The sequence below is a fragment of the Homarus americanus genome, unplaced genomic scaffold (genome assembly GCF_018991925.1).
Source record: "Homarus americanus isolate GMGI-L3 unplaced genomic scaffold, GMGI_Hamer_2.0 scaffold41751, whole genome shotgun sequence".
Taxonomy (NCBI): Eukaryota; Metazoa; Arthropoda; class Malacostraca; order Decapoda; family Nephropidae; genus Homarus; species Homarus americanus.
Genome location: NW_024755308.1, coordinates 1,099 through 13,915, shown reverse-complemented (window position 1 = coordinate 13,915; position 12,817 = coordinate 1,099).

Sequence of the window (12,817 nt, the reverse complement as noted above, 5' to 3'; positions counted from 1 at the left end):
GCGGGAGAGGGAGCATCTGGGATGCACAACTCCTTACCTCTTGGCATGTAAGCAGCGGTGAAGACGAAGGCAAAATCTTCTCCTTCAGGCGCTGGAGGCGAGTTCTCGATGGCGTCCAGCGAATAGTCTGGTTAAGAATGGGGACCAAGGCCTGTGGTCTGTGATGATCAGTGTGAAGCCAATCAGTAACACTTCAATCAAAACACTGCCAGCAGCTCCAGCTCGATGGTAGTGTATGAACTCAGCAGCATCGGTGAGAAGCGAAGAGCCACACTGTCTGAGCGGTGCACCATCACGTGATCCTGGAGAAGGCGTAACCAGCCCCGTACAGGCAGGCGTGTCTGGAGGAGACAGTTGGGGCGCTGGGTCGAAAGTAGCGAGGATGAGTGGACTTGACAGGGCCTCCTTCACCTTGCCAGAAAGGCGGGTGTGGTCAGGGAATCCCCACGTAGAAAGTCCTCTTGGGGCTCATCAGGGGCAGGAGGCCCGGCGGCAGCAGAGACGTCAGGAGAAAATTCTGCCAGCTGGTTCACCAGGCCGCGAAACCTGAGATCGTAAGGTTGTAGGTTTACAAAGTCGCTATAAGCGCGAACTTTCTCCGGGTCTGCAGCAATGCCATCCCTTGAGTCGGTAGCCGCAGAAGGACACTGCGGGTGGCTGAGGCCGACGCCTCATCGATGCAGCGAAGATGCGTCAGGTGATCCCCTCAATAGGGGACGTCATCCACCTACCTTCACGCAGTTGGTCACGCCTTAAGTGCATGTCACCACGGAGACGAAGGCGTCCCCGTAGCAGCAGATCCCCATAGAATACCACGGCGATAGCGGAAGCGTCTGTAAGGCGTGATGAAAGTGGTCAGTGGCTGATCCTCCTTCTTCAGTGGGATCTGCCGGTAACCTGAAGGCGTCCATCGTCGAGAAAGTGCCATGCCTTCGGTTCACTCCGTAAAGCATAAGGTGTGGGTGAAGGTGGGCTGGACAGGACACCTGGCTGTTAAGCGACAAGTCGTTATTAATCCGCACTCCACCGTTGGTAGCCACAGCGACTGGGGTGGCACCAAGGGATGGAGTCGTCACCAACGGGTACGATGACACCCTGGGCCACCGCCAGAATCCAGTTCCTTCTTGACTGAATCCCTGAAGGCGAGAGGAATCAACGAGGGTGTGTATGACAAACGGCATGCATCCTTCCCGCAGGTGTATCCTCATAAGCGGACCGCCATAGCCTTCAGTGGCGCGGTCCGTAGGGGCCTCGCTTCGTCACCAGCACATCAGTACTCCTTCAGGAAGTAGGCCCTTGAGGCTGAAGAACGTCTGCTGTGAAGAGGAAGCAGCCGTGACTTGGGTGGAAGCGGCGGGGGTGGATCGCAAGGAGTTTCTGGGCAGCTCTGTGGTAGCGCCAGGCGTTTCGTTGATTCCCGCACCCTGCTGGCGGTGTACCAAGCAGCGGGGGATCTGCTCAGGAAAGTCTCTGGGCACCGCCCTAACTCCTTGGTGCTCACGACAACAAGGGTGTAGCGAGTAGGCTGCACGTCCCGATCCGTCATTCACGACCTGTCGCCGTGGGTGATCTCGGCAGAAGAATTCCCACAGCATTCAAGCATCTGGGAACCGTCCGCATTGTAGTACTGCAGCTGCGGCGGTGGGGTCCCCAGGCACAGCGTTTAGTGAGCCCAGTTTCTGGGAGGTGCTTCATCCCAATCACCTTGAGTATCGGCGCCGGTGTCGGTATCACCGATGTGACCCGACACATCCGTCAATGTGTGGCTGTGGCGGATGGTAGGGGAAGGGGAGTAGCCCTGGGGCGTGTGGTCGATTCCACCCTCCTGATGTGACTCCGCTGCTTCTTGGGCTGGTGGGCCATCCTGGAAGGCTGCGTCTGGTCACCCGAGATGCGCTGCTGCTCCTCGTCTCGGGCTTTTGGGCGGGTTGGCGGCAGCACTTGTCGTAGTGTCCATAGCGACCACAGGCCTGACACTTACCCCGGCCTCGTGCGGGGCACCTGTCTGTGTTAGACCAGTGGCCCTTACGGTCACATGCTGCGACACAGTCTTGCGTCCGGCGGCGAACCAAGTCTTGGGGCCGTGCTGCTTTCTGGCTGCGCCCGACACTAGAAGCGAACCGTGGAAGAACATCTTGCGGCAGCCTTCCGTTGTTGGCACGCCTTCTTATCCTTCTTGTATAGTGAGATAAGCTCTCACAGCAGGTGGGGCCCGTAAGGCAGAGGTGGCCCGGACTTGTGAGTGGCCTCGTATGACCGACATTTGGTCACTACCACCTGGAGTGTGGAGGAAGCGTCCAGGGGATGAGTCGCTGCATCAACTCTTCGTGCCTGACACCTGTCAAGTCGATGGCAGTCAGGCTTCCTCCCACATTCCTGGCTGTGCGCCTTGCAGACGTCGATCTCCTCTGACAAACTCTTCAAGCGTGCAAAAAAGTCGTCAAAGGATTCGTTCTCCGCCTGCTTGCAGCTGGTGAAACGCGGCGACATAAAGCCTCGTTGTTCTGACCCTTAACATGCTCCTGTAAAGGTCGAGCACATCCGTCACTGAGAAGAGGTAGAGATGGGAAGCACTTGCAGCGTGTGCTCCAAAACTCTCTGGGTCTCCAGCGACAAACACATCCGCAGTTAGGATGAGCTGTTTGTTTGGAGGCATGCTGTCAGTCCACCATCGTGGGTAATCTGTCCAACGCCGCCACCACTGCAGAAAAAGCTGAAACGTGATGTCTGGTGAGAGGCGGAGTGGGAGTTGAACAGTGTCCATAGGGCCTGTTTTGTTTGGAGGCAAGAGTGCCTGGAGGACGCTGGTGTGATGGAGGAGGTGCACTGGCACTTAACCAGAAGCGCACTACCTGCGGTGAGGAGGGTGGAGTTAAGCGCCAGGAGTGCGCCAATAGTGCCTCAAGCATAACTTTCCTCCTCTTCGTGTCTCCTCCACTCAAGTTCCATCTCTCTGCGTCTCATCCCGGTCGTCCGCTTCACCTCAGAATTGTGGCAATGTGTCCGTCACAGGAGGTGGAGGATGAAGTCTCACGCTTGATTGGAGGGAAGGTGGTGAAGTCGTGTCTCCCATCTTGACGTTGTCCTTCTTACCTCCATCTTTATTGTATTGCGTGGACATATTTAGTATATAAAGTGGGCGCCTCAACAGCTCGAATTCACATATATATGACGCAAACAAGCGCCCAGAAATCACGCATATGATTACTGTTCTGTCCTTGGTGGTCGTGCGTGAGTGTGTGTGTGTGTAATAATGTATGTATGTGTAATTGACAGTTTATTGAAAAAGTTCTGCAGCCCGAAAGCTGAAAATATACATTGGACACAAAATGACTTGTGCATACATTGGTGGTTTAACAAAAGCCTTCATTAGAAAGGTAAAGGAACATACAGTGAACAAACAGATTAATGTGAGTGATGTGAACAACCAAGCAGTCAATTAACTCCTCAAGATGGTGTTAGGAGCCTCACGTGGTGTAGTAGTTCCCTCACAGATGGTGTTATGAGGGGCCTCACGTTTTGTAGTAATTCCCTCACAGATGGTGTTATGAGGGCCTCTCGTGGTGTAGTAATTCCCTCACAAATGGTGTCATGAGGGGGCCTCACATGGTGTAATGATTCCCTCAAGATGGTGTTATGAGGGGGCCTCACGTGGTGTAGTAATTCCTACAGATGGTATGAGGGGCCTCAGTGGTGTAATATTCCCTCACAGATGGTGTTATGAGGGGCCTCGTGGTGTAGTAATTCCTCACAGATGGTGTTATGAGGGCCTCGTGGTGTAGTAATTCCCTCACAGATGGTGTTATGAGGGCCTCGTGGTGTAGTAATTCCCTCACATGATGGTGAGGGCCTCAAATGGTGTAGTAACTCCTTCACATATGGTGTTATGAGGTCTCCGTGGTGTAGTAATTCCCTCACAGATAATTGTTATATGAGTGAGTGTGGCAGGCCTTCCTATAGTAGGCGGATTAACATGCGGCTGGTTGTTGGAGTCTCACGGGCCGTTATCACTGGGTACCTGGGACCTCACTGTGTGAAGATCGCTTGGTACCACTGTTACTGTTTAGTTGTTCTTACCGACTTAAGCACTGTTCAACACTGTTCACCTCTGTTTAACACTGGTTCCATTCCTTTCCTATTGATAGTAACTTCTGGCGAGTACATGTTGATATTCCGGTGGGGAGGGGGTTCGGGGAGGGAGTTGGTATGGGCCAACATAACAGTTGACCTGGTTGCTCCGGAGGAGCGCCAGGTACGTCTTGACCCTTCGGTGGTCAAGGTTGGTAGTGTGTGTGTGTGTTGTCTCGAAGGCGGAGTGTGGTGGCGCTTAGGCCGGTGGCTACGACCGCCGGGGTGGGGAGGTGAACCGTCAGTTCTCCGGGATGTCACACGAGAAGGTGTACTGCTGCGTGCTCGTGGGTACCACAAAAAGCAGGCCAATGCTCAACTCTCAGCTCTGGATACACACTAATACCTGACACTAACACTGCCACCGTCACTAAAACGCACTGTGACGGGCAACGCACTGCACATCGCGGCAGAAACACAGCGCCACACAACACAACACACTATGAGTCGGCGCGTCATTGCGACAGCGCATCACCGGCAGACGTAACTGTCTCGGCATAGTTCACACACTTTGTAAGTACAGATCCTAGGCACTGCGCCATGGTGATTGTGGTATTTTCGAAAGAATGCAGTGATGGTAAGGGAAACACTGTGTAACAGTGAGTCCGTTTATTATGGATGAGAGAAATACAAGTGGTGACTCGCGTGTGCCATGCACAGCTCCACAGATCTGGGCTGAGGCGCACGCGCCATATGGCAGCCTCGGGGCAATGTTGCCACATAACGCGCAGTGTTGCCACGTGATAATATATATAAATGCTACTCGGCACAGTAGCTTATATACAGGGTTGCTATTCGGCACAAAAGCTTATATACATAACCTACACTTTCAGTACCATAATATCCTGACAACGGGGGTTAATTATTATGACCCTTTGTAAACCCTACTCTGTAATCCTTTTGCGCTACCGCTCACAGGATGAGTGTGGGGTGCACAATAAAGTAGCCGCTGCAAGCGGCAAAATCAAAATCAACCTCCTACACCACCACACCACACCTCCTACACCACCACACCACACCTCTACCACCACACCACACCTCCTACACCACCACACCACCTACCTCCTACACCACCACCACACCTCCCCACACACCTCCTACCACCACACCACACCTCCTACACCACCACCACACACCTCACCTCCACCACCACACCACCCATTACCTCCTACACCCACCACCTCCTACACACCACACCTCCTACACCACCACACACACACCTCCCTACACCACCACCACACCTCCTACACCACCACACCACACCTCCTACCACCATCCACACCTCCCCACCACCACACCACACCTCCTACACACACCTCCTACACCCCCACACCCACACCCACCACACACCTCTACACACCTCCCCACCACACCACCACCTCCCCTCACCACACCTCCTACACCACCACACCACCACACCTCCCACCACCACACCACCTCCTAAACCACCACCTCCTACCCACCACCACACCTCCTACACCACATCACCACCTCCCACACCACCACATCACACCTCCTAAACCCACCCCTCACACCACACCACCACACCTCCCACCACCTCTAATCCACACCTCTACACCACCACACCCACCACCTCCTACACCACCACCCCCTCCCCACACCCACACCTCCTACACACCTCCTACCACACCACCACACCTCCTACACATCACACCTCCTACCACCACCCATCTCCCACCACCCACACACCACACCTCCTACACCACCACACCACACCACCACACCTCCCACACCACACCTCCCTACACCACCACACCCACACACACTCCCCACCACACACACCTCTAAACACCTCCCTACACCACCACACCACACCACCCTACACACACCTCCTACACCACACATCCACACCTCCTACACCACACACACCACCACCACACCTCCCTACACCACCACCACACCTCCCTAACCCCACACCTCCTCACACCCACCACACCACCACCTCCCTACACCACACCACACCTCCCTACACCTCCTCCACACACACCACACCTCCTACACCACACACCTCTCACCACCACACACCTCCTACACACCACCACACCACCACACCACCCCTCATGACCCACCACCTTCCAACACCACCACACCTCCAACACCACCACACCTCCTCTACCACCACACCTCCTGCCCAAAAAAAAAAAAAATAAAAATAAACACAAATCACTTAAGTCTTTCAAATATATCAGTATTTATTCTTAATCCCAAGTTCCCCCAACAAAGGTCAAGTTAACAGGTCAAAACCTAAACAGAATAAAAAATGTGAACATTTATTAACTTATTCCCACCACCACATATGTGCAGAGAAATAAATAAATAACAATAATAACACGACAAGATGTTTAGAAGTGGCTAAGTGAGAGCTGAAGGTCCAACAAGATCACACAAAACAATATCAAGCAAAAAAAACTCAAGAGTCAAATGCCAACTCCCAAAACAACAGAGAGGATATACTACTTAACTTAAGACAGCTGTGCCTAGACTGACTACCGACTACCAGCCGGTCACCGACGTCACCTTGTGTTGGTCCTTTTTATAGATATATATAACACACAAATATATATATTAGTTCTGGAATTAATAAGTGGCAGGGCTGAAGTAAACACTTTGTTGGTTTTTCTTTATTGTAGAAAATTATAGTTACACATGTACTGAGTTCAGTTGAGAATATATTATACCTTCTCTACAAGGGGAAATGTCTTAGTGTACGTACGCAGGAGAACACTTAAATGAGGTCTTCTCTGGTAACAAAAATATGAGTCTGATCTCTCTCCAGCCTCTATTATCATGAGAGAGATAAGGAGCAAGTCAAGGTATGCTGATTTGGTTGACCTCGCCTGCCCTCGGGATTGTGAGAAAGGAAACGTGTCAGATTTTTTTTACATTGCCCCCAAGGGGGCTAGTTTATTGGGCACTCCCTTACGTCTTGTGCACGGTGAAGCGCAGAAGCGTTTACAGCGCCCATCTGGGAAACACGCTAAGTTCATGCTTGCCTTTATGATTCATGCATTAAGGGCGTAAAAGCCTGAAGGGTCATGGGTTTTGTCACCAAGTTACATAAAGTGACAGAATGAGTGTGTGGGGGGAATGTTCCCGTTACATTTCATGTTTATGGTAAAGCGTGGCAGATCCCTAATAATGTCAAGTGCCAGGCCTGTCACTAGGAGGAGGGATATCTGGTCAGGAAGGGAAGAGGTGCTGGTAACGGCTGGGGACCTGTATGAGGAGGGTCATAGGGCAAGTGAGGATGTAGTGAAAGCGGGTGTGCGTGTCAGGTTTTCCACAAAGTTTACAAACAGTGCGGCCAGGCTCAGGGTTGCCAATGTACCCTAGGCGCAGTCTCATGTACATAATCTGTTGAGATCGAATCAGGGATTGATACTCTTTGTAGTGGCGGTTGTCGTCACCGGTTACAGCGTCATAGTGGCGTAGTGTGACCCCATTGTTTCAGGTGTGTCCAATGTTTGTCGAATGCTTCTCGTTGTGCGAGATTTGAGATGATTCAGGGAGAGGGTGGCTTCAATATCTTCTTCTTGTGTCGCTTCTTTGGCAAGTCGATCAATAGTGTCTGAGGCAGTTATTCCTATATGTGACAGGATGCACATAATCTTGACACGGATGTCATCAGTTTGTTCTAGCCCGGCGACGGCGGATAGGGTGTGTTGGGCGGCAGGAGAGGAGGGGAGGGTAATTTAAGCCTCGCTAGCGCAGAAGTGCTGTCACTGATTATAAGGAGGTTCCGGCGCTCAGTGCGAGCATAGGCCACCCCTTCATGAATGCCCGCGAGGATGGCTATGCTTTCAGTGTCAGTGGAGGAGGCCCAGTCGTGGAACCCGATTTTCCTGCAGGCCTGGCTCCAGGAATCCGCACAGCTGCCGCAGCGCTGCCCAGCGTGGTAAAAGACCCATCACAGTAGACAAGAAGAGGAGGGTGGATACAGATTACACATTGGCACAGAGGGGGCTGGTTTGTTAGACTCCCCCATCCTGTGCAAGGTGAATCGCAGAAGCGTTACAGTGCCCATCTGGGAAGCATGCTAAGTTCATGCTTGCCTTTATGACTCATGCATTAAGGGCGTGGAAGCCTGAAGGGTCATAGGTTTTTGTCAGCAAGTTCATAGTGACAGAATGATGAGTGTGTGGGGAAAATTCTGACATTTCATCTGTTTATATTAAAGCGTGGCAGGTCCCTAATAATGTCAAGGCAGGCCTGTCACTAGGAGGAGGGATATCTGGTCAGGGAGGGAAGAGATGTTGATAACGGCTGGGACCTGTAGGAGTAGGTCATAGGGCAAGTGAGGATGCAGTGACGGAGGGTGTGAGAGTCGGGTTGACCACAAAGTTTACAAACAGTGCGGCCAGGCTCAGGGTTGCCAAAGAAATTAAATTCCAGTTAGATTTTCAGGTCAGACGTAAGAAAATTCTGAGATTGCCGGGTTCACGATAATTTAAATAATGAGCTACTTAATGCACACCAGGCAGAACATACCATACAAAAAACTCAGATCCAGACAACAATGACCTAAATGGATAAATAATTATTTAAAAAGAACATCATTGGCCAAAGGAGGCTATAGGTAGAAGGATAAAGCGTGGCGAGAATTTACCTCCAGGATTATTATAAGATATTGGCGAGTAAGTTAAAACCGAGATAAGAAAGCCAAGAGGAATAATGAGGTAAGGATAACAAGGAGGCGAAGACAAACGCCAATGGATTCTACCAAATGTATCAAACTAAAACACGAGAAAGGTGGACCAATACACGGTCAGATGCAGCCAGCTAACTGATAACAGCGGGAGAAATGAGCAATAATCTGAATAAATATTTTTCAACAGTTTTTCACCACCGAAAATTTAAACATGATACCCGAGGCATCACGACTCTATTCGGAGATAGTGAAGAAAACAAATTAAGCGAGATAGTAGTGACTAGTAACGTGTTAGTAAGCAAATAGACAAACTAAAAGAAGCCTAATAAAGTGCACGGTGCGATAAGGATATTTGCCAGAGTATTAAGGAATGTAAGGAAAGAGCTTAGTTTGCCCTTCGCAAAGATGTTTAACATGTCCTTAAAAACAGGTGTAGTACCAGAATCATGTGGAATGTGAATGTAATACCGATTTTCCAAGAAAGGGATAGATCACTATCCTCTAACTACCGCCAATCGGTCTAACATCAATAGTAGGCAAATTACTGGAAGCAATCATTTCAAACGCTATTCGAAATCACCTGGAGAAGCACCGATTGATCAATGATTCCCCAGCATGGCTTCACAAGTGGACGTTCTTGTCTAACTAATCTATTGCGTTCTTTTCATCAGTTTTCGAATCGGTGGACTGAGGGCACAATTATGATATGGTATATCTCGACTTAAGCAAAGCCTTCGACAGAGTCCCCACGAAAGATTAATTAGAAAAGGTAAGCACATGGCATCAAAAGGTAACATCCTTAATGGATAAGGGCGTGGTTACAAGACAGGGAAGCAGCAGTGAGCATTAACGGCACTAAGTCCCATTAGATAACGTTACAAGTGGAGTTCCCACAAGGGGCTCAGTTCTTGGACCCTTATTGTTTATTATATACATAAACGACATAGATATCGGCATAGACAGCAACATAAAGTAGAATTTGCTGATGACACTAAATAAGGACGTGTTATTAAATCTGACGAGGACTCAGCAAAACTACAGGAAGATCTAAAAAATTTTCGAATGGTCGGAAAAAATGGCAGATGAAATTCAACGTGGATAAATGCAAAGTACTCAGTATAGGAGATGTAAACAGGGGAAACCAGATACCAGATGAACAACGATGCCGTAGAAAGAAATCCGACTGCGAGAGATTTGGGAGTAATGATAAGCAGGAACCTTAAGCCAAGTAAACGTATGTTTTAGCCTTAACGAGGGTAATAAAATGCTTGGGTTCATACAAAGGAGTGTTAGATTTACAAGACTGGCGAGGTCATCCTAAAACTGTATCTTGCGCTTGTGAGACCACACCTGGATTACGCAGTTCAGTTCTGGTCACCGTATTACAGAATGGATATAGAATCATTGGAAAGAATTCAGGGGAGAATGACAAGACGAATCCCGGGGCATTAGGGCCTTGAGTGCCAGAGACGGGTTAAAAGCATCTTAATTTGCACTCCCTCGAGACGTAGAGGAAGGGGCGACCTGATAAGGAGTGTATAGAGTGGAAGTCAGGGCTAAACAAAAGGGTCATTACAATGGTGCTCAAACTATCCAACCAGGAGCGAACTCGCAGCTTAATGGTTTTAAATTAGACAAATTTAGATTTAGGCGTGAAATAAGGTAAACACTGGTTTTGGAAACAGAGTAGTGGATAGATGGAACAAGTTACCAAATATCATTATTAACTCGAATACGCTGAATAGCTTCAAACATAGGTTGGATGCTTATATGAGCAATATGGGTTGGGTGTAAACGGGACTGCCCAGTATGGGCCAATAGGCCCTTGCAGTTTCCTCCATTCATATGTCCTTATGTTCTTATTTATTCGGAGTGCCTTTAATGTTTGGAGACATTTTATTTGTGGTGTAATGTCCCTTTGGAGTTTTTGGTTTAGCAGGATTATCTGAAATTTAAAAGTCCTGCGAGGATCCTTTTCTTCAATCTTGCCTCTGGCTGGTTGCGTAGTTATCTGGTTGTCCTGCAAACCAGCATTTTTCTGCTGCATGTCCCTTACGTTTGCAGACTTTTCAAAAAGGTATCTTTTTGGGTTTGGTTCCCGTGACAGACTGTGGTTGTTCCTTGATGCTGGTGACTAGTGCCACTGACATAGCCCTTGGGATATTTTCCTTGGGCTCCTCAATTTCTTCTACGTATTCTACAAGTTTAGTCCCTTTCTTAAACTCTTTATTTTGGGCTTTCGTGCCTATGGGTTCATTTGATGACAAGATAAACTGAAGGAATTCAATAATCCTGTAGAAATTTACTTTAGACAAGTTGTCATTTTTATCGATCCAATCTGAGGAATCCATAGTAGATTTGAGGTCTATCTTACTTAGTGAGTCCCGCACAAATCTGGGCGTCTTGTGCTCCATGTGCAAGCACAGTGTCACCTGTCTGCTCTGCCACCTTAAAATCAAGTAAATTGGACCTCCTTTGGAGCCCGACAAAAAATGGATTGCTTCCTAAACGTTTGAAAATCATCCGTTTCTTCGTCAATGGCTGAGCTTATAGATACCTTTAGCTGCCCGACTACCGGTTTTGATAAGGCTTCGGACGTATGAAATTTTATCTCCGTCATTAGTGACATCGTTATTTCTCATTACAACTTTGCATTTACCGTTTGACAGGCCGATGCAGTCTGTGGGTTAGTAAAACCACCTGTTACCATTTTTGTTGTGCTAGTTAAAGCACTAGCGTTAGTAACAGGCGAAGGTAATGGGTAAATGTTTTCCTGACCTTAATTGTTACCTGTGTAAATTCTCAAACTGAGAATCTATGAAATTTTCACAGCTCTTCAAAGTCAGTAGGTGTTAACTCTATTTGGCTAACTTTGTGGTAATTCTTCCTCACTATTAGTTGCCACAAGTTCCTGTGAATTATTAGATGAATGCCTATCAGAGTATGAGTCACTAATTTCCTGTTTGATACCCAAAATTTTTGGAAGAGGGTTCTAGAAATATTTATCACTTCACTCACTGTATAAAAACTCACTACATTGCCACTCACAGAGTAATGCAAAAATAAATATGAGTTATGAAAATGAAGAGAAAAAATATTAGTTATTAAAAAGTACTAAAAGTATATATATATATATATATATATATATATATATATATATATATATATATATATATATATATATATTATTATTTTTTTTTTTATTGGCTACATGTGAAGACCTCTTGAAGTTCACTTGTGTTTGTGTAGTTTATATCATAATGATTGTTTGTGATCTACCCGAGTGGAGAGTCCGTAGAGCTTCGCGCTGGCTATGAAGTCAGGAGTCGATGACGTCCTTCTCATGGAGGGATGACGTCACGTCTTACGGCGATCCACCTGGGGGGCTGACCTGGATCTTGCAGCGATCAGCTAGGGGCTGATCTGGGGCTGACCTTTGGGTTGGTGCGATCAGTCTGGGGGCTGAACGACGAGTATTGAATGTTTAAGCAAGAGATTGTTTGATTGTCCGGAACCACTTTGACAACCTTCCTAAACTTTGGTGATGTAGTGTTAGCTGGTAGTAATCTCAGCCCACACTCGGGTAGGCTCGGCTGCTCTCAGCTCCGGTCTGGGTAAACTTCAGTAGGGTGTGTCACTGAGGGTTGCCAATATTTTATAAAGTTTTTGTTACCACTGTGTCTCTATGTATATGTTCTGCAAGTGTTTATAGCTACTGTCCAATTAATTTTCTTGTAATTGCTTGTTTGTTGATGATTCACTTTAAGTGCCATTTAAGTCACTGGAATCACTTGAAGCAATGTTTGTTTCTGAGTGTCTGACCGATTCTTCTTTTTATCCATCCCACCGCTGCTGCTAGTGTGTTGGTCCTTTATATATATATATATATATATATATATATATATATATATATATATATATATATATATATATATATATATATATATATATATATATATATATATTTCATCAAATCACAATGAAAACGTGGATAAGATAAATCTTGATAAAATCACGGGA